Source organism: Melospiza melodia, chromosome 5 (assembly GCF_035770615.1).
Source record: "Melospiza melodia melodia isolate bMelMel2 chromosome 5, bMelMel2.pri, whole genome shotgun sequence".
Lineage (NCBI taxonomy): Eukaryota > Metazoa > Chordata > Aves > Passeriformes > Passerellidae > Melospiza > Melospiza melodia.
This window is the reverse complement of record NC_086198.1, coordinates 90,193,821-90,221,803: the sequence shown is the minus strand read 5'-3', so window position 1 is coordinate 90,221,803 and position 27,983 is coordinate 90,193,821. Positions and strand designations below refer to the sequence as shown.

General features: G+C 51.9%; 1 protein-coding gene across 12 annotated transcripts in view; it reads right to left on the bottom strand.

Moving 5' to 3' along the window:
- The window catches only part of EXOC6B (exocyst complex component 6B), a 296,107-nt gene that overhangs the window by 119,458 nt on the left and 148,666 nt on the right, over positions 1–27,983 (bottom strand). The gene's annotated exons all lie outside the window — the stretch shown is intronic.

Here is a 27,983-nt window from a genome sequence, read left to right as displayed (position 1 = left end):
GGAAGCACAGGAACCAAAATTCCCAACCCCTCTCCTCAGGTCCTTCCCCACAGGGACAAACCCCAGGCCGGGTCTCCATCCCGATTTCACTCATGGCTCTGAGGAGGGTGAAGCACCTGAAACAGCTTCACCACAACTTCTGAAATTTAAAAGTACTTTGGAATCTTTTCCAGAGGAAAAATGTGTTTTCCACAGCAGGAGAAGGAGAAGTGACCAGAGCTGGGCTGGAAACGGCCCCACAACAACGGGACTCCCATCCTTGTCTGGATTCTCCTCAGCCTCGGAAGGTTTTGGGTGCCACCTCCTCGTTCCAACTCCACAAAGGGAACTGCAGCAGAAGGGAAGGAGCAGCAAATTTGCTCCTTTGAAATCATTCCCAAAAAGAAAATCAGAGAATCCTATTCACATTTTAACAGTTTCCCCAAAATTTATGGTCCAGGGACCTGCCAGTATGACCAAACCCATCCCCTCACGGCGCTGCTCCCTGGCTTCTCTTTCCTGAGCCATTTCTGGCTGCCCCAGGAATCAGGGACTCTCTCACAAGAGGTTCCTCCAACAAAAACCTCGTCCTCCCCACAGCCCCTCTCGTGACCCTACTCCCATTTTTCATCCTCCCAGTTCCATCCCTTTCTCCTAAGTGCATTCCTCCCTCATCTCCCCAGATATTCCCACTGCTGCCATATTACATTCTCCTCAAAATGGAAAATATTTCTTCCTCTTCGTGGCAGTTTGAGCTCAGACCACCCAGTTTCCCACATTTGATCTGTTTAGGACTATTCATCTTCTCAGGTCTCCAGATAATCCATTACTCCCCTGAATTTCATGCCTGAATCCTGTTTTCTTCTGGATAAAAAAACCCAAAAAAGCAAAAAATCAAACGAACACATCAACCAGATCAAGAATATTTTAGAGCCAACCACAAGATCCTGAGTTTTCTGGGCTGCCCAGATGAAACTCCAGGTGGGATTTGTGTTTTAGGGCTGCTCCTCTCTCACATTTAGGGAGAGAACAAGAGGAAACAGCCTGTGGGGAAAGTTTAGGTTGGATATTTGGGAAAATTCCTTCATGAAAGGGTGGTCAAGCATTGGCAGTGCCCAGGGAGGTCTGGAGTCCCCATCCCTGTGGATGTGGCACTTGGGGACACGGTCAGTGGTGGCCTTGGAACAGCTGGATTCAATCCTGGAGGGCTTTTCCAACCTCAGCGATTCCATGGAACCCAGCGCCAGGGCTGGGCACAGGAGCTGCTCCTTTTCCATCCAGCTTTAATTCCAGCTTCACCCAGCTCCCAACCCCTCCGAGGGAGCAGAGGAACCCAAAGGATTCCTGGCTCCCAAAGGACCCATTCCTTGTAATCACCGGTCCAGGAAAAACCCTCAATAACGCCTCATATTTGTAAAATTACCGGGCAGAACTCTCCTGCTCAAATTAGCCCCGGAGTTCACAGAGTTGGCAGGGAGAGGGGGATAATTACCAGCGGGGATGAACACCACAGAAGGGAAAACAGAGGATAATCACAAGAAAGCAAAAACAGCAGCTGAACAAACCCAAAAATGTTTCGGGATTCAGGAGCAGCGCAGAGCTGAGAGCCAAGCGAGCTGGGATTACACCAGGGAAAAAATGTGCTCCTGGTTTTATTCTCCAGGAATAATCAAAATGCCCATGGAAATGGGACTTTGGGAACTGGGATGACAGTGGTTTGGAGCACAGTTTCTCCTCAGCCTGGAGCAGAAATGCACTTTGTGCACTTCACATATCTCCTACCTGGATAACACAGAGAATCCATAACCCAACATTCCCGGGGATATCACTGCCTGAGCCATCTCAAACCCTTCCCATTTGGAACATCATTAATCATTCCCTAAAAATCAGTGAATCCTCTGGGCTCTTCCATTAAAATCCCATCACAATGACAGCAAGGAAGGGGATGTGCTGCAAGATCTGCTGAGAAGATTCCTCCTGGGAAAACCCAGGTTGTGCCAGTTTGTGCCAGGGAAATCAATCCATGGACACAGCCCAAATTTACCAGAACTGCCCAATTTTACATCCGCTGGAGGAGGTTTTTGTACCCCCCATGAACAGAGCAGCTCAGTGCCATCCCTGTAACTCTGGTTTAAATAACCAGGAATGAACCCAGGTTTAATTCCATGCTTGGAGAATTCTAAACCCAGCACCCACCTGGATTTATCCACATAACACCACTAAAATCATGGAATGGTTTGGGTTGGAAGGACCTTAAATCCCACCCAGTGCCATGGGCAGGGACACCTCCCACTGTCCCAGGTGGATCCAAGCCCAATGTCCAACCTGGCCTGGGACAACCAGCAAAGCTTTCCACAGGGGCCACAACAAGTGGGATTTGGAATAACAGGAATTCTGGGACCTGCTCCCTCCATATCCCCACCAATGACGTGCAGGAGCCCTGGACAAGAACTCTCCACTTTGCAGATGTCCCCAAATTTGGTGAAAATTGACAGACTCAAGGCAGAGCCAACGCCTGGAGAGGTCTTGGCAGGCTGGAGGAACATTCCAACATGGCGACATCCAAAAGGACAAATTCCAATCATCCCTCATGGAAAGGGAGAAACCTTGAACCCCTCACAAACTGGGCACCACTGGTTTGAGACCTCCTCTGTGGATAAAGATGGGAATTTTCAGTAGACAAGAAGTTTTTCCACAAGGGGAACAATAAAAATCCCTGAGATTGGTTGGAGCAGGGTGCTGATAACACCAAGGTGTGGATTTTGATTTCTGGATGATTCCCTCAGGAGCTGGATCTTTTTGAGTCCCTTCCAACTCAGAATATCCCATAATTCCATGAAGTAGCAGAAAGAAATCCCCAAAGCTGGATCCCAATCTCCATCCTTGGAACCCTTCCAGTCCAGGCTGGACAAATCCCTGAAGTCTGATCTCCCAGCTCCAGGCAGGAGGGTGGATTGGAGCCCTCCTGAGATCCCTTCCCACCCAGGTGTCCCCATCCTGGGAGATGGTGGCCCCATCCCTTCTCATCAGGCTGCTCAGAGCTCTGGAGCCCCTGAGTGTCCAGCAGAGCACCCATCTCCCAGTCAGTACCCTGACCACCAACCCCCTCCCATGTTCTGCGAGGAGGAAAGGCCAGATCTGCGGCCAAAATCCCATTTCTGGGGGGGTTTAGTCACAGTTTAGGCAATTCCAGCCTCCTTCCAACAAAAATCAGGATTTCCTTCCCCTCACACCATGAGCAGAGCCCTGGCCTGTATCACCCTCACCTGCCCGAGACAGCCCCAGCTCAGGGCTCCATTTTAATATGCCTGCAAGTGCCAAACAACACATTCATGCTAAAAACCCACTTGGTCCAACCTGGATCCCATCCCTGCTCCCCCCTCACAACCCTGGAATTCCATGGAAATACCCCAAACCCAACCCCAATAGCTCAACAGCGCAGCGCAGCAACTTGGATGGGACACATCTTACCAAAAGCAGCACAGAACCTTTAAAACCTTACAAATCACCCTTTTTTCACCCCAAAACCAGCTGAAACAAGCAGGTTTTGTTTTTTTGTTTTTTTTTTTAGGGTCCAGCACTTCACCAAACACCAGGAGCTTCCCACCAGTGAGGAAGGAGCTGCCAAGAAAAGCAGCTCAGAAAATGATCCTGACATGCCCCGGAGATGCGTGCAGATAAGAGAAGCCCGGTAGCCACTAATGAGGCACAAGGAGTCCGACTCCCGAGCAGATGCTCCTCTTGGAAAACACTGGTAAATATTCCCAACAAATCTCACGGAGCGCATGGACGCGCTCGCAGGTGCTCGGCAGGGAAAGCCGGGATCAAAAAAGGAGGCTCTTGTTTGTTGACTGTAAACACCCCCTCGATACCGAAAACACGGAGATGAAGTGGAGCAGGAATTGCGTGGGGGGAAGAGAGAGTGGCTGCGAGAGGCCTCTCCTGCCAGCCCGGCAGGATTTGGTCTCCTCCACCCAGACCTGACCTCGACCTGTGTCCTGGAAAAAGCAGCAGCCACCCGTTCCTTCTTCAGGCAGTGAATCCCAATTTTGCATTTTGGGTACTTCAGGGCTTGGTTTCTTCTGTTATGTGCTCAAAATTAAATTATTTGGGGCCTGGTGAAGAGGAAGGAGGCCAAGAAATGCAAGCAAAGGTGATCCCAAAGGAAAAGAGGCTCCAGAGGTCAGGAGAGGTTGTGGCTCGCCATGCCACAAGTGTCCAAGGCCAGGTTGGACAGGACTTGGAGCAGCCTGGGACAGTGGAAGTGGCACTGGATGGGATTTAAGGTCCCTTTTAAGTAAATCCCGATTTTGCATTTTGGGTACTTCAGGGCTTGGTTTCTCCTATTATGTGCTCAAAAATAAATTATTTGGGGCCTGGTGAAGAGGAGGGAGGCCAAGAAGCACAAGCAAAGGTGATCCCAAAGGAAAGGAGGTCAGGAGAGGTTGTGAGTCCCCATCCCAGAAGTGTCCAAGGCAAGGTTGGGCAGGGCTTGGAGCAGCCTGGGACAGTGGAAGTGGCACTGGGTGGGATTTAAGGTCCCTTTTAAGCCAAATAATTCCATGATTCCATGAAACGACCAAGAACCAGGCATGGCCTCAGAAATCTCACTTGGAAGAGTCCATAAGATCCAACTCTCCTTTCCCTCTCTCCCATCCTTGGTTTGGCTGAGTTCATTTAAAGCCAACTTGGAAAGCAACAAAAATTTACAAAGAGAAAGCAAGAGGGGGGAAAAAATAAGTTTGAAATCTTTGGTCCAACAGACTCAAGGACCTCTCCAGACCCATTGAGTCTGAGCTCCTGGCCAGGCCTGCTCGGGACAACAGGGAACACATGGACAAGGAGCACAGGGATAACAGGGAGCACAAGGACATCAATATATCAGGGAAATTGTTTCAAACCCCATTTTCTCTGGGGCAAATTGTTTCAAACCCCATTCTCTCCAAGGAGAATTGTTTCAATCCCCAGGGGAAATGGTTTCAAACCCCATTTTCTCCAGGGGGAATTGTTTGAAACCCCCTTCTCTCCAGTTTCAAACTCCATTTTTTCTGGGGGAAATTGTTTCAAACTCCATTCTCTCCCAGGGAAATGGTTCAAACCCCAGGTGGAATTGTTTCAAATCCCATTTTCTCCATGGGGAATTGTTTGAAACCCTGTTCTGTCCAGGAGGAATGGTTTCAAACCCCATTTTCTCTGGGGGGAATTCTTTGAAACCCCATTCTCTCCAGGAGGAATTTTTTCAAACCCCAGGGGGAATTGTTTCAAATCCCATTCTCTCCAGGGGGAATTTTTTCAAACCCCAGGGGGAATTGTTTCAAATCCCATTCTCTCCAGGGGGAATGGTTTCAAACCCCAGGTGGAACTGTTTCAAATCCCATTTTCTCCAGGGGGAACTGTTTCAAACCCTGTTCTCTCCTTCAAACCCTATTCTCCCTGGAAGGAATTGCTTCAAACCCTGTTCTCTCCAGGGAAAGATGCTGGAGGCTTTGCCTCAGCTCTGCTGCAAAAGCCACCACTGGTCCCAGGCTCCTTGCTCAGCTTCTCCTGCTCCCCACCAGCCATGGAAGAGTTAACCACGAGGGAAAAAGGTGAGATTCCCCCTTTTCCCCCTTCCCCTCTGCTCCTTCCTCCCAGCAAAGCAGGCCATTACCCCAGCCCGGAGCCGCAGCCCCATTGTTCCCAGCCCTGGATATGGGAAGCAATATCCATTTTCCATTTAGACCAGGGCAAAGCCTTTAATTTCAGCCTCCTGCCTGCAGCTGGAGTTGCCTTTTAACTCCCGGACTGCAGGAGTGAAGACAGTTTTATATGGGGGGAAAGGCTGCAAAGGCCACTTTAATATGGTCACATGTGGGAAGGGGGGAGCTTTTCCGAGGGCCCGGTAATGAGGGGCAGCAGCGGGATATTGCACTTCCCATCTGGCTGCTCTGCACAGCAGGGAAAAGGCTCTCCTGGCTTTTTAAGGACAGGCCCCACTGCAGTAAAACAAAACACACCAAAAATAAATAACGAATGGAAGCGTGAGGAGGAGATGCCCTCTAATGTTCGAGCCTGGCAGCACAGCCATGGAATGGGGTGGGGGAATTGAGAGAGAGGGGCAGGGATGGGGCAAAATGCAGAGGGTTCGGGGTATCCCGGAGTTTTGGGATCATCCCCACACCTGGGATGGGTTCCCCACATATTATGGGGTGTTAGGGTTATGCTCCTCGGCCAGGGCCACCTGTGTTTGTGTTGGTGTGGCTCCAGAGCGTGGCCCTGCAGTGACCCGGGAAGGTCCTTCCCGTCCTGTCCCTGTCCCGTCCTGTCCCATCCTGTCCCGTCCTGCCCTGTCCTGTCCCTGTTCTGTCCTGTCCCCAGAACTCCTGACAAATCTGATTAAGGAGCAGCGTTGGAAGAGGGAAAACAGCCTGAGTAAGGAGCCTGGCTTTGGGAATCCAGCTTCGGAATCCAGCGTTAATCCATGGAATGCCTTCCCAAAGGACTTTTGGAGCAGCCAGGTTCTGCCAGAGCCTTCCCAGCTCCTAATTAAGTGTTAATTAGCACAACATCTGAGCCAGGGTCGGGACAGCAAAGGAGGAATTTCCATCCCAAAAGAGCATCCAGGGATGCAAAGGGCTCGGATGGATCCCAGGGATGGGAAGGCTGGAGTTGAGATCCCTTCCAACCCAAACCATCCCAGGATTCCTCCCATTTCAGTCCCTTTTCCAGATGCTCCACTTTTCCTAAAAGCAGAAAACACCAATTTGCTGAGAAATGGGACATTTTTACAGCCTGTGTGATGTGGGGGGGAGGAATCCACTCTCCTCACTGAAATCCACGGAATTCAGAGAGATCCTGATCCTGGTTTTCTCCAGCTCCCCATCCCATGTTTCTTCTGACCTGCTACTGAAGGGGAGAGACAAAACCAGGATTTTTCCCTCCTTCCCAGGGAACCACCATGAAAGCAACAGCTGAAATGTGGGCACCAGGAGTTGAAAGTCAAATTTTGGAAGTGCTCAGGGTTTCTCCTCTTTTTGCAGGACAAAGCCACCCATGACAGAAAACTGCCACAGGCAGCATGATGGAAAACCAAGGAATTGAGGATTTGAGGGGAAAAAAGAAAGCCTGGAGGAAATAGAATTGCCAGAACAGCCTGTTGAGGGTGGTGGAAGGGTAAGGGAGCTCCTGTCTCCAAAATTCCAGAGCAGACACCCCTGGAGCCAATTCTGATCCCAGGGTCCAAAGAGGGCACTGATGCCTCCTATCAACCTCCAAGGATGGAATCAAGAGTTGCTCCACTCTTGAAAATAAATACTAAAAAGAAATAAATAGGGATTTCTATTCCTTGGTACTGCAGGGGAAAATGCATGGAACTGGGAATAAAGTGCCTTTAAATTCCTCACTTTGGGATAGAAACCTTTTCCCAAATGCCACCAGTGCTTCCAGCTCATTCCCATTCACCCACCTGGATAAAACAGGGAAAACCAGACATTCCCAGACATTCCCAGGATGCAACAAGCAGCAACCTCTGCTCTGCAAACAACTGTTTGAACCTCATTTCACTGAAAATCAGCAGCAGAAAATGGAATTTCTCTACCAGACAAAGTCAGGAGGCCTCTGACACAGAGCAGAGGGTGCCCAGGAGCTGTCAGGAGCCACACCCTGCCCTGCCCACAGCACAAATCCATAAATTCCCAATTGTCCCAGCAGGAACACCAGCCCAGGTGCTGCTGAAAAATAACACAACAATGGCCTGGACAGGGAATTCCAGATTTTCCAGCATTGTTCTCAGCAGGTCCTGGAGCGAGCACAGCCCGAGCCACAGGACAGGTTGGTATAGCCTTGGATGGATTTTGTTCCATGGATTTATCCAAAGGTTCCTGTGCTGTGTAAACCTCTGGTGTCCACAAGAACTTTGTCAACGGCTCAGGAAGAGCAGGAGCAGGATGAGTTTCCAGGAGAAGGAGTTTTCCACCTTTGGAAGCAGAACTGGGAGGAGATTCAGCAGATCCAGGACCTCCAGGATCCTGAGGGAGAGCATTTTCTGGGAAGGAACATGGAGAGGAACTCTCCAAGGAAATGCAGAACTCCTGGAGACAGCAGACCTCTGCTGGTGTAGCAGATGGTAATGCTCCTCATCCTTAGGGCACAAGGAACACCCTGGAACAGGAGACTGTGCTGGCCAGAGCCCACCAGCATCAAATTCCAGCCTCTTCTGGGATCATGGAACCACTAAGGTTGGAAAAACCTTCTGTGATCATCGAGTCCAACCATCCCCAGCCCTGCCAAGGCCACCACTGACCCCTGTCCCGAGTGCCACATCCACATGGATTTTAAATGCCTCCAGGAATGGGAACTCCACCCCTGCCCTGGGCAGTGTCAAGGCCTGAACACCCTTTCCATGAGGAAATCCTTCCCAGTATTCCAGCCTGAGGCTGTTCCCCCCACGCTGTCCCTGCTCCCCGGGAACACAGACTGACACCATTCCCTATTTTCTGATCTGATCTGTCCCAATCCAGGCCAAGCTCCAGCACCCCAGCTGCAAAGGGAGTGTCCGTGTGGTGGAAGCACAAACCTCCAAACCCAGGGAATTTTAGGGATCTTCAGGCTGAGGGAAGTTCTAACATGACACACAAGTGGCCACAGCAAATCATCCGAGTAATCCAAGATGCGAATTCCACTTCAATGCCATCTCAGAGGGTCCAGTGTGAACAGGGATGTGTTTTCCCTGGAATATCAGGAGGGAAATTCCGTGTCCTTGCTGCTGCTCAGTTCATTTAACGAGGGCAGGGGTCCAGTCTGAATTGTTTCTTCTGTTCTGCCGCTCAGCCAGAAGAGCTTTTCCTCAAATTACCCTGAAGCAGACATCTTTCATGAACAATCCTTTCCTTAGGATTTTTCCTCCTGAGAAGCTGGGAGGCCTCAGGAACAAAATGTAAACATTGATTATCTGCTGCTGTGGAATGCAACAGGTGCATCTGTGATTGGCCCATGTTGGATGTTTGTAATTAATGGTCAATCACAGTCCAGCTAGCTCAGACAGAGAGCTGAGCCACAAACCTTTATTATCATTCATTCTTTCCTATTCTATTCTTAGCTAGCATTCTGATGAAAACTTCTCTTCTATTCTTTTAGTATAGGTTTAATATAATATATATGATAAAATAATAAATCAGCCTTCTGAAACATGGAGTCAGATCCTCGTCTCTTCCCTCACCCAAGAACCCCTGTGTACACCCCAAGCCAGGAGTGCTGCCCCAATCCAACATGGATTTCCCATCCCTTCACCCCAGGTAAAGACAGCTTTGCTTGGATCAACACCGAACACGTGGCCAGACTTTAAAACATCGAGTTTGGATCTATCATCCCAATTCTCCAGAATCCCAAGAGGTTTGTTCATCCAGCAGGAACACAACAGCTCCAATCCTCCCCAGGATTTCCCTTGGGGGCCTTTTGGGATGTTCCAACTTTCCCTTTTGAACAGCTGGAGGGAGGAAGGGCTTGGGAAGAGCTGGGCCAGGCCAGAGGGACATTAAACCTCTCCAAGGTGACAGCTCCAGCTTTCCCAGCCACTGCTGATCCAGAGGGCAGAAAAAGCACAGGAACAAAGCTTCTCCTAAGATCCAGAGCCCTCAGGTTGTCCATGAGGGGCAGCAGCCAGCGGAGGGTCCCTGGCAGAGCAGGGACACTGGGGACCAGCCAAACATTTGCTCCTTTTCCTGATTTTCCATGGCGTGGATTTTGTTTTCAGCTGACCAAATCCATCAAGCAACAGTGGATGTGTCCAGGGTTTATGGAGGTGAGCAGGACCAGGCATGGATCTGGCCCTTCCTGAATGGAACAGCTCCTGCCACTGCTCCAAGGAATGTTCCAGAGCCCTTCTCCAGCCACTGATCCAAGGAATGTTCCAGAGCCTTCTCCTGCCACAAAGAGGCTTTTCCACATCCCCTTCATTCCTGCTGAAAACTTCCCAGCAACCTGAGCATCCTCAGATCCACCTGTCCCACACTGAGAAGCCCTCCATGCTCCCAGATTTCCCCATGGGAATGGGCTGGACCTAAAATCCTCTTGGGGAAAGGGAAAGGAGCTCCTTGGCTGCCCAGAGAAGGCTGAAACTCTCTAATGCTGCAATGACAGAAAAACTCAGCCTCTGGCTTGCCCTGCTTGGGATTATCCAGGATTATTATGCAGGATTAGGCCTCTGCATTCCAGAGGCAAGAAATTCCCAAGAAAAGGGGAACTGATTTTAGAAGAAAGATGCTAAAAAGGCTGATAGCAGCCTCCTGTACCTAAAGGGGCTCCAGGAGAGCTGCAGAGGGACTGGGGACAAGGCCTGCAGGGACAGGAGCCAGGGAATGGCTCCCACTGGGAAAGGGGAGATTGGGCTGGGATCTTGGTAAGGAATTCCTGGCTGGGCTGGAATTGCCAGATTTGCTGTGGCTGCCCCTGGATCCCCTGGCAGTGGCCAAGGCCAGGTTGGATGCACCTGGGACAGTGGGAGGTGTCCCTGCCCATGAATGGGGATGGGGATGAGATTTAAGGCCACCCAACCCATTCCATGACTCCAGCACCCCTCAGAAACACCTTCACCACACAAGATCCAAGCTGTTCCCAGGGAACTTCCCCCCAGGCATTCCCAGGAGCTGAGATTGAATTCCTAGAGCAGAAACCTCCCCACCCAACCTTTCCCTCAGTACAATCCCTCCCGGGGACCCAAACCCTTGGATGTGGAGCTCCAGCCCCTCCTGAAGCCTGGGGAGAGGCCGGGCCTGGCCGGGCCCCGCTCCCGGCACCGCTCCGGAGGATCCCAGCACTCAACAATGGGGGATCTGTCAGAGCCCGGCCCCGCACCGGCCATCATCTGTTTCCCATAACTCCAGCTGACCTAAACTCCAGGGCTGAACAAGTAGCCTGTGTTTTTCATCTGGAAAACTCCATGGAGCCGTTCCCACTCCGGCCTCTCCCTCCCCTGCCCGAGCCAGGCTTTGGAGAAGTCACAAAGTGATGATGTCCACAGAGATTTCCTCATTATCCAACATTTTCAGGCTGGGTTTTGGGTCCCCGGCCATCCCAGGTGCCCTGCAAGGCTTAATACACCTGGATGTGCCTTTCTCCTCCATCCCTCCCTCCCTCCCCAAGGAAAATCCCACCCCAACACTTCCCAGTGTAAAAACAAGCGGAGCCGGATGCCGGCCCCATGCCTGTTTCATGATAAATTTAAAAATCCATTAAAACTTTATCAGGAACGAGCTGCCAGGGAAACAAACAGATTCAGGACGAGCCCCACAGGGTCTTCCACGTGAGGCAACCCTGAGGAAAAGCCCTGGAGAACCCTGCTGGTGGGGAAAGCTCTGTGTGAGGGCTCTGGGAAGGGAGGATCCAACCCCCAGAGTAATCAGCTCTGGTCAGGGCTCCCATCCATGAGGGGCAAAAAAAATTGCCCCTCAAAAATTTCCCCCTTTCCAATTAGGGGAAAAGCAGGATGAGACCCTGAAGAGGATGAAGGGCAGGTCCAGAGGGAGGAGGAAGGAAAATGTAGGGAAGAGAACACAACCTGCAGCAAATCCCTCCCTTTTTCCACAGTACTGTGGGGTTTAGGCTCCCTGAGAACTGAAAAGATCCCAAAATGGGGAAGTTTCCATGGGATGATGTGAGGTCAAAGCCCTTTTTTGTTTTCTCCTCTCCCTGGATCCCTGTCCCAGCCAGGAGCCTCAGCTCACTCCCACAGCTCCACCGTGAAATGTTTGGGTTGGAAAAATCACATTTGCATCTTTATTATTGTGTTCTCCCCTGGCAGAACAGGGGGGAACGCTCGGGGAGCACGGAGAAACAAAAACAGGACAAACTCGTAAATAAACCTCCTGTTCTGAGCACACCCAGCTTGAGCTGCACCCTCTGTACTGGGACAGAAGTCATGTCCCAGCAGCCCTCCTCCAGCTCAAGTTTTGCCCCTTTTTGAAGCAAAAATGCCAAAAAACTCATCCAAACAGAAAATTCCAACTAAAGGGATGCTGTCACACTCTGAGCAGCAGAAAGCACTTCCTGGAATCCTGGATGTTGGGAGGGGAATGGTCATGGAATGAGAGGAGTCTGGAAGGGATGGGACATCCAGAGAGACCCAGAGAGGTGGGACAGTGGGAACCTCAGGAAGGTCAAAAAAAAACACTGGCACCAGGGTCAGGGAAATGCCAGCACAAATCCAGGCTGGGAGGAGAAAGAAGGGATGGAGAGCAGCGCTGGGAGAGGGATTTGGGATGTTGTGGATGAAGCTGGAATGGCCCAGCTCAGCCCCCCCTGCTCAGCCCTGGCTGATGGCAAAGGCAAGGTGGGAATTGTGTCCCTGTGCCCCTCCCTCAGGTGAGAGCCCACCTGCAGAGCTGCCCCAGCCCTGGGGCCAACAGCAGGAGGACGTGGAGCTGCTGCAGAGAGCCCAGAGGAGGCCCCGGAGCTGCTGCAGGGCTGGAGCCCCTCTGCTCTGGAGCCAGGCTGGCAGGGCTGGGAATGTTCCCCTGGAGAAGGGAAGGCTCCAGGCAGAGCTCAGAGCCCCTGGCAGGGCCTGCAGGGGCTCCAGGAGAGCTGCAGAGGGACTGGGGACAAGGCCTGCAGGGACAGGAGCCAGGGAATGGCTCCCACTGGGAAAGGGGAGATTGGGCTGGGATCTTGGCAAGGAATTCCTGGTTCAGAGCAGGGGTAGGCCCTGGCACAGGGTGCCCAGAGCAGCTGTGGCTGCCCCTGAGTGAGTTCCAACCATTTCCAACAAATTCCAACCAATTCCAACCAGATCAAATCAATTCCAATGAGTTCCAGCCATTTCCACCCAATTCCAACCAGTTCCAGCTGGACCCAGTCAATCCCCTGGTTGTCAGGGTGTCCCAGGCTCCTTTGTGACACGGGGCTGTGCCGTGCCCAGAGCCCTTTGTGACCTGGGGACACCACCAGGAACGCCCCTCCCTCGGGAGGCTGCACTTCCCAGGACCCCCCAGAGGATCCCCCAACCCCTCTGAGGCTCGGGATCACGGAGATGGCGGAGAGGGCAAATCCCAAATCCCAGCCCAGGAAGGGGCAGGCGAGCCCTCAGAGAAGGGGCCAGGTGAGGGAGGGGACAGGAGGGGACACAGTGGGGGATGGAATGGGATGGGATGGGATGGGATGGGATGGGATGGGATGGGATGGGATGGGATAATTGGGATGGGATGGGATGGGATGGGATGGGATGGGATGGGATGGGATGGGATGGGATGGGATGGGATGGGATGGGATGGGATGGGATGGGATAATTGGGATGGGATGGGATGGGCCAAGAACTGCTTCCCACGGCTTCTCCTGCCTGTAGATGAGACACAGGGACTCATGGGTGGGACATGGGGAATCACAGGTGGGACATGGGGATGAAACCACAGATGGGACACAGGGAATAACAGGCGGGATATGGGGGAATCATGGTTGGGACACAGGGAATAACAGGGTGGGACATGGAGAATAATAGGGTGAGACACGGGAATACAGCCACAGATGGGACACAGGGAAGAAACCACAGGTGAGACACAGGGAAAAAAAAATCAGAGATGGGACACAGGGAATATCAGGTGGGGATATAGAGATTTCAGGTGGGACATAGAGAGCCACAGGTGGGACACAAAGAACAAAGGTGGGATACAGGGAACTGCAGGTGGGATATGTGGAATGATGAGTGGGATATGGGCAGCCAGAGATGGGACACAGGGAACAACCAGAGACAGGACTCAGGGAATGGCAGGTGGGATACAGGGAATGGCAGGTGGAATACAGGAAACAAAACATAAGAGGGACACAGGGAACAACCAGAGATGGGACACAAGGAATGGCAGGTGGGACACTGGCAGGTAAAGGTGAGACACAGGTACATGTGGGACACAGGGAAACAACCACAGGCGGGACAGAGTCAGGCAGAGGTGTGACACAGGAGACAAAGCACAGGTGGGACAGCTGTGCTGGCAGCTGAAGGTGATGCCCAGGGACACTGGGACACAGGGCAGACAGGTCCAGTCCCCCATGGGATGAGGCTGCCAGGGCCACCCACCCCAGAGATCCCATGGCACACCGGGAGCCACCACGGAGGCCTTGGGACACCCCTGGAGATGGCACCCAACACCTTCCCCAGCAGCCAGGAGCCGCGACAGCAGCCAGGGCCACCCTCACTGTCCCCGTGTCCCCTGCAGGCGCCCGTGGCCCAGGAGGTGACAGCTCCAGCCCATTCCGCGCGTGACCCCAGCCGCCGGCCACTGCCCCCAGCGCTGGCACCGCCCCTGGCTGTCCCGGGCCGGAGGAGCAGGGCCCCGGGCCCCGGGGAGCGCCCACGCGTCCCCAGCGGGCAGGAGAGCCTCGCCACGGCCACCACGGGCATGCAGGGCCAGCCTGGGGACGGCGCGGAGCCCGCCCAGAACAGGGTCAGGGTGGCCCGGCTCACCGAGGCTGGGCTCAGGCAGCTCGGGGGCATCTCCCGCTACCAGCGCATCCTGGACTGGCTGGAGAGCATCTTCACCAGCAGGGGCGAGGTGGTGGCTGAGCTGCAGCAGGAGCTGGATGGGTTCTGGGAGTTCCAGGAACACGGGAGCAGTTTGGGTGGAAAAGGGCCCTGAGGTCATCGAGTCCGACGGGACTGAACTCCAGCATGGCCCCCAGGGCCACCTCCAGCCCCGCCTTGGACACCTCCACCACTCTGAGGGACCTCCTCGCAATGGACAGGCACCAAAAGGGGGAAGCTGAGAAGGCAGAGCCAGACCCTGCTCAGGACAAGCTGAAATACAGGAATTCCCACAGGAATTCCCAGGAAAAGCCCTTTTCCCTGGAGGATGATCTACCACGGGGACCGGCTGCCCAGAGAAGCTGTGGAGCTCCATCCCAACGGGACATGGACCTGAGAACCCCCTGTGGCTCCGTGGGGAGATGGACAGTGATCTGCAGAGCTGGACAGTGATCTCCAGAGCTGGACAATGATCTCAGAGCTGAACAGTGATCTCCAGAGCTGCAAGTGATCTCAGAGCTGGACACGGATCTCCAGAGCTGGACAGTGATCTCCAGAGCTGAAGAATGATATCCAGAGCTCCCCTCTGACCTTCTTCCATGATGCTGTGAGGATGGGAACACCTTCCCTATGGAGCTTCTGGATGTGCTCCAGGAACTACAGAATGGCATGGGCTGGAAGGAACTTTGAAGACACCCAGTTCCACCCCCTGCCACAGGCAGGGACACCTCCCATTCCCCAAAGTTTCTCCAAGCCCTGTCTAACCTGGCTGTGAGTGCTTCCAGGGCCTAGAAACAAAAGCAGGATGAACCTTCCCACCCAACACCTGTGGAAAACACGTCCTGGAGCATCCCAATAAAGAGTTTTTACACAGATCCGCCCTTGTCCTTCGGTTAATATGTGAAACCATGACAAGATGCAACAGGAGAAGCTTTTCAAGCCTCTGGTTTTCCCAACAAGTTCGTATCCTGAAGGATTCCACGGGGTTTCAATGCCACACCACAACCACAGTGCCGGGGCAAGACGGAGTCAGGAGAGGGGATTGAAGGGAAGAGCCAAAGCCCTGCTCCCCACACAGCCCCCGTGGGCTGCGAGGAGATGACTCAGCCCCCACAAAAAGGGTGAAACCCGAAGATCACAAGTCCCCCAGACCTCCAGCTCCCACCTTCAAACCATGAAAGAGCTGCTTTTCCCCACAGCCAAACCCCATGGATTCCAAAGGATCCACGGAAAACCCTCTCCGAGGGCAACGCCGCCCTTGGGAACATCCCCCGAACTTTTGTGTGCAGAGATTTTGGAGCTTTCCCACCCACAACACGACCCCGAAATCCCTTTTTTTTTGTGGGAGTTTATCCCATTCCCTGCGCTCTGGCCGCCCCCGGAATGCGACAGCAGCGTTTGTTCATTGTGCACATCCAGCCTGGCTTCCAGGTTTTCCTGAACAAAGGACTGAAACAGGGGGGAATATGCGTCACAAGCCCGTCCTGGACGTTGCTCACCCTTTTTTTCCTGCACAAATATTTGTAAACACATGGAGAATTCGTGTCCAGCCGGCTTTGGGGACCCTTCATAAAACCAGGGATTTATTGCAAACAGGATGGGAATCATTTCCCAGCTCCCGGTGCTTATAGGGCTTTAGGATGAGAAACATAAAGAGCAGGAAAAGAGCGGCTGCAGCTGGGCTCTGAGCCCTGCTGGAGAGGGGTGGAATGGGGCTGGTGTGGATTTACAGCTCCAGAGTCCCCCAAAACCCCCTTCCCAAAAAAATAAAATAAAGTCTGGAGTTTCTGGGCTGCACAGGAAAATTCTCCGGGGTTTATTTATGGATGGAGTTTCAGGGATAAGCTGAGCTCAGCTGAGCTGAGCCCAAGGAGCTTCCAGAAGTGCTCAGCCTGGAGAAAAGAGGTTCAGGAGAGATCTTATGGCTCTGCACAAGTCCCTGGCAGGAGGGGACAGCTGGGGAGGGTCAGGATCTGCTCCCAGGGAACAACAGCAGAATGGAAACAGCCTCAAGCTGGGCCTGGGGAGGTTTAGGTTGGAAATTTGGGGAAATTCCTCATGGAAAGAAAGGATTGTGCAGCCCTGGCAGGGCTGGAGCCCCCATCCCTGGGGGGATTTCTAAGCCCTGCGGATGTGGCACTTGGGGACATGGGACAGGGCTGGACTGGGTGACCTCAGAGAGCTTTTCCAACCTCAGCAATTCCATGGTTTTATGACCCAAAGCCTCTCCTTGCAATCTCAGAGTTCCTGTCTGACACATCCTCATTCCCCACCCAGAGGGACAGAATCCTCCCAGCTTTCCCTCCATCCATGTCCATGTCCTATTCCTGCCATTCCATCCACGTCTTATTCCTGCCATTCCATCCATCTCCTATTCCTGTCATTCTATCCATCTCCTATTCCTGTCATTCCATTTTTTCCATGATTCCCACAGCTGGAGCCAACATCAGACCTGAAATTTTAGGGATAATCAGGAAAAACTGGCACCACTCACCAGGGCTGGATTTGGGTCTTTAAATGTCCCCGAGAAGTGGAACAGAGAGAGACTTTGGTTCATTTTTAGGAGCCAAAATGAGCCCTAAATGTGGAATTTCAGCATCAGCCCAGCAGGATTGGGACAGCCGGGCAAGGAGAGGAGGGAGAAGGCTGAGGAAGCACATCCAGTCCTGGATTCCAGAACAGATGGATCCAGAATCCTCTTGGAAACACTCAGAAAAACAGAGGCATGGGGCAAAATACAAAAGGAGGAATTAAAATTAATGAAATGAGGGAAAAAATTCCCCAGAGGGTGGTGAAATGTTGGAGCAGAGAGGCTGGGCAGCCTCCAGCCTTGGAAATCCTCAAAATTTACATGGAAAAGGTTCAGAGATTCCTGATTTTACTTCAAATTCACCAAATTTAGACTTGCACCAAGTTTTCCACGAGCTGTTCCAGTCTGAACTGGGTGCCCTTGCTATTGGGATTAGATGGGATTTAAAGTCCCATTCCATTATGGTTTGAATCAGCAACCAGAGGATGAGAAAAGAGTGGGAATTCACCATTTCCCTTTGAGCTAAACCAAGTTTTACCTTAGAACACCAAAGTTCTCCAGGGAAATTCCTTCCAGATCACTTCACTTCCGCCCCTATCACTTGTTATTTTTGAGATATCTCCCTTCTGGACACCACCACAGAGCCCTCTGGGGCAGCTGAGGCGTTTTCCAAACATTCCTGGGACCCTCCTGAGCCCCAAAGCCCGGAAACAGCAAATCTTGGGAAGAGCCTTCCCACGCCTGCACACTGCAGGAGCGGGGCTGGAATTCAGGGTGGACCCTGAACAAGGTGAACATTCCCAACAAAATCCCCATGGCCTCAGAGCTCCCTGCATCCAGCAGCTCCACAGTGGCTGAAATTCCTTCAAAAAGATCTTGGAAATGAGTGGGAATTTGCAGTAAAGGCTGAAAAATGATGGGAGGAATTCCAGAATTTTCAGCCCCTGAGTTGTGTCCTCCTGGGACAGAATTCCATGAGAATGGAGGAGAAGGGGAGTGGGGAGAGCCAGGACATATTTCAGCAGGAGTTATAGCAATGATGTCCTGGATTTGGGGATCCTGGGAAAGCAGAATCCCTGACCTTAGCCAGGATTTATGTGCTTTTCCACAATATTCCTGAACCTAAACATGGATGTCCCTGTATGGATGAGGCACAGCTGGAAAAATAAATAATTATTGGGGTGGTCAGTTCCAGAGGGTCGGGATCAAGGAGTTCAGGGAGTCACCCCAAAGGGAGCTGGTGACAAATGGGGACCACAGCAGGGCCTGTCCTGGGACACGTTCAGCTCCACTCTGGGGGTAGAGACCTGGAGGAGCCACAGAGCAACTGCCAGGAGCTCCTCAGTGACCCCAGCCCAGGGGGAAAGGCACGGGATCATGGAATGATTGGGAAAGGCTGGAAAAGGTCTCTAAAATCACTGGGTGGGAATAATGCTCAGCACTGCCAGGGCCATCACTGCCCCTGTCCCTAAGTGCCACATCCACAGGGCTGGAAATCCCTCAGGGATGGGCACTCCAAACCTCCCTGGGCACTCCCAATTCCTCATCCCCCTTTCCATGGGGAAATTCCTCCCAATGTCCATCCTGAGCTCCCCTGAGGCCGTTGCCTCTGCTCCTGTCCCTGTTCCCTGGGATAAGATCCCAAATCTCTGGCAGGAGCTGTGCAGAGCCACAAGGGCCCCCTGAGCCTCCTTTGCTCCAGGCTGAGCCCCTGCCCAGCTCCCCCAGGGATTGTGCAGCCCCTGCCCAGCTCCCTCAGGGATTGTGCAGCCCCTTCCCAGCTCTGTCCCTGCCCTGGCCACGCTCCAGCCCCTCCAGGGCTCTCCAGAGCTGCCCCAGCCCTGGAGGTGCCCCAGCAGCGCCAGCACAGGGGACAAGGGCAGGGCAGGACAAGTTCTCAGAGAGGTTCTGGACTCTTGGAGGTTTTCAACACAAGCTGGAATAAAGTCCTGAACAGCCTGGGCTGATCTCAGGGCTGCTTCCATGGAATCATGGAATGGTTTGGGTGGGAAGGGACCTTAGAGTTCATCCAGTCCCATCCATGGCAGGGACACCTCCCACTGTCCCAGGTGGATCCAAGCCCCAGTGTCCAACCTGGCCTTGGGCACTGCCAGGGATCCAGGGGCAGCCACAGCAAATCTGGGAATTCCAGCCCAGCCCCTGCCCACCCTCCCAGCCAGGAATCCTTCCCAAAATTGCCCCTATCCCTCATTCCTGGAGGTCAGACCAGAGCCCCCCAGATCCCTCTCCCGGGATTTGATCCCACAAACCACCAAACAGATTCCATGAATTTCCCCCAGTGGGGGCAATCAGAGCTGGTCACTGAGAATGGGATGGGATTGAGGGGATGAAACCAGCCCTAAATCCAGACCTCCAGGATATTTCCAGCCCTGGAAAAGCTCTGCTGCTCCCCCTCCCCTCAGCTGATGAGGAATCTGCATCGGAGCTATTGCAGGAAAACCTCCCTGGCTCAGGGTGGGTTTTTTTCATTTTTTCCCTCCCTTTTCCAGGCCTGTTTTCCAAGGGGAATATTTCCAGCCCTGTGATTTCTGCGCCGCCGCCGCTTTGATGGCAGCCAAGAGCTTTTCTCCCGGGGAAGAAAAGGAGGTCAGGGGGTTAAGGGAGCTCTGTGACAATTCCCAAAGTTCACTGTGCTGCCACCAGGGCCAGGCTCGGGCCAGGCTCCATTAGCACGTAGGACAGGGTGGTTATCACAGGTCACTGACACCGGCCCGCTCTAATGGCTTTTCCTGTGGCCTTATCAATGCCGTGCACAAAGTGGCTCCCCCCAGCCTTCCCCTATGATCTCAGAGCTCTGTTTACAGCTATCTCCCCGCACCAGGCACCAGCCCAGGCAGCAGACGCTGAGAAATGCCAGGACACGGCCATGGGACAGCCTGCAAAGTGCCTGAGATGAACAAGGAGTCACCAGAAAGGGAATTTTTGTTTTTTTTTTTTTTTTTTTCCACTGCACCCCCCGCTCCTTTCCACGAAAATAAAATCAAGTATTCGAGTTCCCAAGGAAAACTCGACAAGCCCGAGCTCTGAAACAGAAGAACCACAGAGTTTTCATGGTGGGGTTTGTGTTGCACTGGGGAATAAAAGGAACAAGTGGTGCTACAAAGAGAAAAAAGGTTTGGTTTCATCTGAAAGGCAGGGCTGGGTGGCTCTCGTTGTTGGAGTTGTGGTTCCTCAGAGCCTCCCTCCTGCCTTGAAAGGAGAACTTCAATTGTTCTGCCCCCCTCTGCAAAGCACAAATATTTTTGGTGGGGATGCTGAGCCCCTGAGAGGGTGGGGAGGGAGTGGGAGCCCCCCTGCCCAACCCCATCCCAAAAAAGCAGGAAAAGGAGGATTGGGGCAGGCAGCACCAGCAGCAGCACACCTGGGAGAGGAATTGCAGTGATTTAAGTGCAGGAGAGCAGGATCCACAGGATCCCCCATTTCCAATGGAATCTGCTCCATGTGGCCAGCCCAGGTGGGAATTCCACAGGCTCACCTTGGGCCCAGGCACCCCTGAGCAGCTCCTGCAGCAAAACCTTGTGATTCCAGCGATAACCCCAAAAGAAAACCTTGTTTCTATTCCCAAGGCTGTGCTGGCTGGGCACTAAGAGACACAAAACTTGTCCTTCCCTAAAATTCCCAAGGAGAGCTGTTCCAAAAGGATACAGACTATCCACCCTGACAAGATATTCCTCCATGGATTGTTTGCAGTAAAAAAGGGGTTATTATTAACTGTACCTTTTTTTTTTTTTTAACCTTTTTAATGCACTTTGTGCATCAAAGCAGCTCGAGGGTCGGGGGAGAGGCAGCACAGATAAAAATGTCTGTGCTGAGATAGGACAAATTTATAGTAAATCCCTGTCAGCTCCCATTTATCTAAATTATCCAGCTCTGGATTCTCCAGAAATCCTTCAGCAGCTCCAGCTTTTCGGGCTGTTTTTACCTCAGAATCCGCTCCCTTTTTCTTTCTGCCTTGTTGCCTGTGTTTTTGGACACTTGTTCTTTCCCCTAAAATGACCCCTTTGTAGCTGGGATCAAAGAGCTGGGAGTGTCAATCCCAGTGTCTTCAGGAACATGTGAAGAACCTCAAAGTAATTGGGAAGCAATTAGCACCGAGCTAAAAAAACCCACCCCGCCGAGGCAGAGCCTAAATGAGCACTAACAGGCACCAGCCCCACTCAGGGAAGGGTTTAAGGGACTTAAATCACCCTCAGCTGCCTCCTGACAACTTTTTGGGAGCACCTTCAGTGCAGCCCACTCTGCCTTGAGTTTTTTTGGCTTATTTTTATTTTTATTTCATTCCTTTCTGCTTTGGGTTCACTCTTTGCTTTCTGCCTCGCTGCAGCTTAGGGGAAACATGAAACACAAAACTGCTTTTCATTTTCTGTTGTGTAAAGCAAAGCCATCCCATGTCTTGGCCTGGAAATCCAAGGCACCCAGCAGCTGCTGAGATGCTCCTGCAGATAAACCAGCTGGCCCAGGCCTCACCTCTCCCCCTTTATTTTGGATATTGATCAAAGCAGCCCCGGCATTACACGGATTTTGGTCAGAGGCAACAAAAAAGATCGACCCCTCCATGGTGAAATCACGTTCTGGGTCTGTTCTTTAGGTCACAATTCTTTATTTATTGCCATTTTCCACAGCTCCTCTGCCAGCAGGGGATGAAGCTGGTGCCACCAGCCCAGGCTGCAGGTGAATGGCTGAGATAGGCCAGGGCTGCTGAGCTCGGCCTGGGCTGGGCTTAGGGCAAAGGGTCAGCTCAGACTAGGCCAGGGCTTGCCCAACTGATCCTGAAATTCCCATTTTAGACTTTCTGCCAGTCCCTCTCCTTAAATCGTTTGCAGATTCCCAGGCTGGTTTGGGAGGGAGGCACCCTGAAGATTTTGGGATGTTTTGTTTGGTATCTGCATAAATTCAAACTCTTCCCACTCCCATCTCTCCCTCAGGCAGCCCCTTCCTATCCAGGAAAGGAATTGGGATGAACAATCCCATAAAACAACCCAGGACAGCCTGGGATGGCTGAACAGAAATGGCTGAACAGAGCCTGGGCTGGGCTCAGGGCTCAGGATCAGTTCAAACCAGGCCAGACCTCAGCCAACTGACCCCAAAATTCTCATGTCCTAGACTTGCTGCCAGTGCCCTCCTTAAATAATTTCCAGATTCCCAGACTGGTTTGGGATGGAGGCCCCCTGAAGAGTTTGGGATGTTTTGTTTGTTATCTGCATAGATCCATGTGCGTCTCCCCCTCAGGACAGTGTCAGGCAGCCCCTTCCTCCCCAGGAAAGGAACTGGGATGAACAATCCCATAAAACATCCCAGGACAGCCTGAAATGGCTGAACAGAGCCTGGGCTGGGCTTAGGGCTCAGGATCAGCTCAAACCAGGCCAGGCCTTGCCCAACTGATCCTGAAATTCCCATCTTAGACTTTCTGCCAGTCCCTCTCCTTAAATCGTTCACAGATTCCCAGACTGGTTTGGAATGGAGGCACCCTAAAGATTTTGGGATGCTTTATCCCAGATCTGCAGAAATCCAAGCTTTCCCCTCTCCCATCTCTCCCCTTAGGCAGCCCCTTCCTCCCCAGGAAAGGAATTGGGATGAACAATCCCATAAAACATCCCAGGAGAGCCTGAACAGAACCTGGGCTGGACTTGGGGCTCAGGATCAGCTCAAACCAGGCCAGACCTCAACCATCTGATCCTGAAATTCCCATCTTTGGATTTGCTGCCAGTCACTCTCGTGGGGTGGGTGGGAAATCATTCACAGATTCCCAGGCTGGTTTAGGATGGAGGCACCCTAAACAAGTTGGGATATTTTATCCCAGCCCTGCAGAAATCCAAACCCTTCCCATGCTCATCTCTCTCTGAGGCAGCCCCTTCCTCCCCAGGAAGGGAATTGGGATGAACAATCCCATAAACCATCCCAGGAGAGCCCGTCCTGCCCCGCAGCCGCCACCACACCAAGGTCCAGCTCTCAATTAACCCCCGCCTGACCTTCCTTCACTTTCTTTCCCCCTGCTCTGCCCTTCCTGCCAAAGTTCAGCGTTTCCTGGAAAAGTCTCCGTGCCTGTTGGATGTTGTCCTTCGCCTTGGTTGCCGAGGGAAGGATTTGCAGGATTTACAGGTGCCTGGCCCCCTCTGGAAGCCCATGACCGCGGGCTGACCCCCCGGTACAATATGTGAACTCCTGCCCTGCTGATAAGGCTGCCAGATAGGAGCAGGAGTTTGCAAATAATCCTTTGGGAATTTATAAGCAGCGCAGCCATAAAACCGAGGTGACTGGAAGGTCGATTTCACTAAAAATAATAAATATCTCAATGTTTATTCAACGTGGGCCTTTTTAACTGCAGGCCAAGCTCTGAGATAACGCCATTGTAAATGACAAATATTGGGAGTTTTGGGGAACTATTACATTATGATCCTTCCGTCTGACACTGCCGGGGCCGTTCCCTCGATGCTGTGCAGGATCTCTGACATTGCTCCACCCGAGCTGGGCCTAGAGAGCCAGGCCAGGATTCAGGCTCAGGTCAGCAAAAGGGCAATTTGCTGCTCTGAAGGTTTTTCTCCTGCTCCTGGCTCCCTAAAACACCTTCCCTAGAGCTGAGCTCTGGTTTCTGCTCGTTGTTAGTTCTTGTTCCTGGTTGTAGGGTCTGGGCTGGGAATGAACAGGAGGAATGAGAGCAGGGACAGGAGTGGGAGCAGGGACAGGGATAGGAATGGGAGCAGGGATAGGAATGGGAGCAGGGACAGGAATGGGAGCAGGGACAGGGATAGGAATGGGAACAGGGATAGGAATGGGAACAGGGATAGGAATGGGAGCAGGGACAGGAGTGGGAGCAGGGACAGGAATGGCAGCAGGGACAGGAATGGCAGCAGAGACAGCAGTGGGAGCAGGGACAGGAGTGGGATCAGGGATAGGAGAGGGAGCAGGGACAGGAGTGGGAGCAGGGACAGGGGACGGAGCAGGGACAGGAATGGGAGCAGGGACAGGAGTGGGAGCAGGGACAGGAGTGGGAGCAGAGACAGCAGTGGGAGCAGCGACAGGAGTGGGAGCAGGGACAGGAATGGGAGCAGGGACAGGAATGGGAGCAGGGACAGGAGTGGGAGCAGGGACAGGAGTGGGAGCAGAGACAGCAGTGGGAGCAGCGACAGGAGTGGGAGCAGGGACAGGAATGGGAGCAAGGACAGGAATGGGAGCAGGGGCTGGTCCCAGCTCAGGGTGGGGATGGAGCTGCTGGCACTGGACCCCTGCCCTGCTTGAATCTCTCCATGGAATCCCTGAGGTTGGAAAAACCCTCAGGGACTGAATCCAACCATCCCCAGCCCTGTGTCCCCAAGTGATGCCTCCGGTTTGAGCTTTTCTATTTTCCACATTCTGTGCTGCTTTAGTGTGTGGGTCTGGGTTCACATTATGGGATGGAGAGCTCTGTGCACAGAGCAGGGAGACAAACAATGCCTGCTCCAGTTGGGCACCAAGGACAAATTACCCAAATCTCAGCCAAGAGCACAAACACCGTGGGCTGAGAGAGAAAAACAAGCAGGGTGGGACTGCATGGGCTAAAGCTGCAATGGGACAATGAACTGCAAGGTGCAAATGGAGATAAAAGGGAGAGACCCCGGGAGCACTCATGCATTTTGGGACCATTTTGGTCCATCTTGGTTCATTCTGGGACCATTTTGGTTCATCCTGGGTTCATTTTGGGACCATTTTGGTTCATCTTGGGTGCATCCCTGGCTGGGCTCTTGCGCTGCCCCAGGAGGAGATCCTTTTAACCAATCCCTGCTTTATTCTTTAATTCTGTCTGGTCTCTGCTCTAGCTCAGCCTCCCCAAGGCATCACAAGGGTCAGATCCCTGCAGGGATCGGGACTGCTGGAAAACCCTTTCCACAAAGGAATTTTCTCAGTATCCAACCTAAACTTCCCCTGGCCATTCCCTCTTATCCCATCCCATGTTCCCCCTGTCCCTTGTAGGGACACTACCACCCATCCCCTGCACCATTCCCACCTCCAGAAGAAGAAAATCCCACCAAGATCCATCCCTTGGATCTGCCGCTTCCCCTGACACATTTCTGAGGATCAATCCCTTTTTCTGATTAGAAAGACAACAAAAATCCCCAATGCAGAGACAAACCCATTTCTGTTATGTGAAGCAAAGTAATTCCATGTCTTGGCCTTGAAATCCATGGAATGCAACCATTTGGAATGTTCAAAACTGCCCCATCCACCAGCAGAAGCTGCTGACCCTCCTCACAACACCTTTGTGGACAACCACACCAGCAAATCCATAATAAATCCAAATTAAATCCATAATAAATCCAAATTAAATCCGAATTAAATCCAAATTAAATCTGAATTAAATCCAAATTTAGTCCATATTAAATCCAAATTATTTGTACATAATAAACTCATATTAAATCCATATAAAATCCATATCAAACCCACACCCTCGACTCAAACCAAGGCCTGGCAGTCCCTCCAATAGGATTCCCAATCCTGTCTCCACGATCCCTGTTTCTCCCTGAAGTTTCCCCAAACAAAGTGGCACTTTCAGCCCCCCCAGCCTTTCAGCTCCCTCCTAATTCCCAATTAACAAACTCCTGCTCCAGCTCCCAGCTCCGCCTGGAGCACTGGGATTTTCCTCCAAGATAAACACAGCCATGCATTTTGGGGAGGGGAACTTCTCATTCCAAGAAAATCTCACGGCGACATGGCCAAATGACCTAATTATGAACAGATGAGGGGCACAATAAGATGTTTTATAGGAACGGGGCTTCTGACAGTTCCTTTCCTTCAGCAAACCCGCGTGGATTGCTGGGGACGCTGGGAAACTGGGAAACAATTCCCTCTGCAGGCTGGGAAGGGAGGAGAGCTGGCAACACAGAGCTCCTTTCATCTCCTGCCTGGGATCTGGGCTGCCCAACCACAGGGGAAGAGCCCCAAAACGGCTCCTGGGCTCCAGTGGCCCTGGAAAAGGGATGCAGGTTCCCTGAAATGGCAGATTCAGGGCATGGATGCTGCTGGAAGCATCCCTAAAATGGAAAATTGGAGGGAGAGCTCCACAGGTTCCCTGGATCAAGAAATTCAAGGCTCAGATGCATCCCCAAAATTAAAATTTTGAGGGTGAGTTCCCAAGGCCCTGGAAAAGGGATGAGACTCCATAAGTTCCTTGGAATGGCAGATTCAGGGCTTGGATGCTGCTGGAAGCATTCCAAAAATTCAGGGTTGGAGGACGAATTCTAAATATCCCTAGAAATGGATGAGGCTGCACAGGTTCTTTGGATCAGGACATTCAAGGCTCAGATGCATCCCCAAAATTAAAATTTGGAGGGTGAGCTCCTAAGGCACCAGAAAAGAGATGAGACTCCACAAGTTCCTTGGAATGGTACATTGAAGGCTTGGATGCAACCCTAAAATTCAGAGTTGGAGGGTGAGATCCAAAGGCCATGGAAAAGGGAAGAGACTCCATAAGTTCCTTGGAATGGAATATCCAGGGCTTGGATGCTCCTGGAAACATCCTCAAGATTCAAAGTTGGAGGGTGAACTCCAAATGTCCCTACAAAGGGATGAGGCTCCACGGGTTCCTTGGATCAGGAAATTCAAGGCTCGGATGCATCCCCAAAATTAAAAATTGTAGGGTGAGCTCCCAAGGCCCTGGAAAAGGGATGCAGGTTCCTTGGAATGGCAAAATCAAGGCCTGGATGTTCCTGGAAGCATCCCTGAAACCCAGAGTTGGAGCATGAGTTCCAAAGGTCTCTAAAAAGGGATGAGGCTCCACAGGTTCCTTGGATCAGGAAATTCAAGGTTCGGATGCATCCCTGAAATTCAGAGTTGGAGGGTGAAATCCAAAGGCCCAGGAAAAAGGAGAAGACTCCACAAGGTCCTTGGAATGGGACATTGAAGGCTTGGATTCATCCCCAAAATTAAAATATGGAGGGTGAGCTCCCAAGGCCCTGGAAAAGGGAAGAGACTCCATAAGTTCCTTGGGTTCAGGACTTGGATGATCCTGGAAACATCCTCAAAATTCAAAGCTGGAGGATGAACTCCCAATGTCCCTAAAAAGAGATGAGGCTCCACAGGTTCCTTGGATCAGGAGATTTAAGGCTTGGATGCTGCTGGAAGCATCCTAAAAATTCCCAGTTCAAATTTGGAGGATGAGGTCCAAAAGTTCCTTATCTGCCCTCCCTATAAATGAATATTTTTAAAAATCCACGTACTCAGAATTCCCAAGAGCCAGCCTGTGGAAACCGGAGCTCTCTGGGACAGCTCCAAGGAACCATTTTTGTTTAAAAACCAAACTCCTGGCACAATCTGTGGGGATTTTTCCCTCAGGAATCTCAGAGTGATCCGGGCAATGGTGGATTTGGGGATGGCAGCAAAGCTGCTCCTGTCAGACAGAGCTGGCGGAGCAGGAAAGGTCTCCAGGGTGCAGCAAACGATCAATTTTTGAGGAATTCCTGCCCAAAACTCCTCCTTTTCCATGGAATAGTGAAATTACCGTGGCTAAAGAAGAATCCTTGGAGAAAACAGCATTGGAATCTGACCAATTCCTGCCCAAAACTCTCCCATTTTTCAGGGAATAACTAAATTGCTGCATCCAAAGAGGAATTTTTGAGGAAATAGTATCAGAATCCACCAATTCCGCCCCAAAACTCTCTAATTTTAATGGAATAATGAAGTTAACAAATCCAAAGAATTCTTGGAGAAGATGGTTTCAGAATCCAATTCCTGCCCAAAGTTCTCCCATTTTGATGGAATAACTGAGTCAATGAATCCAAAGAATTATTGGAGAAAATGGTATCAGAATCCAACCAATTCCAGCCCCAAACTCTCCCATTTTCAATGAAAAAGGAAACTAATGCATCCAAAGAGGAATTCCTGGAGAAAACAGCATCAGATTCCAACCAATTCCTCCCCAAAACTCCTCCATTCCCATGGAATAATGAAATTCCTGCACCCAAAGAGAAATTCTTGGAGGAAGCAATGTCAGAATCCAAC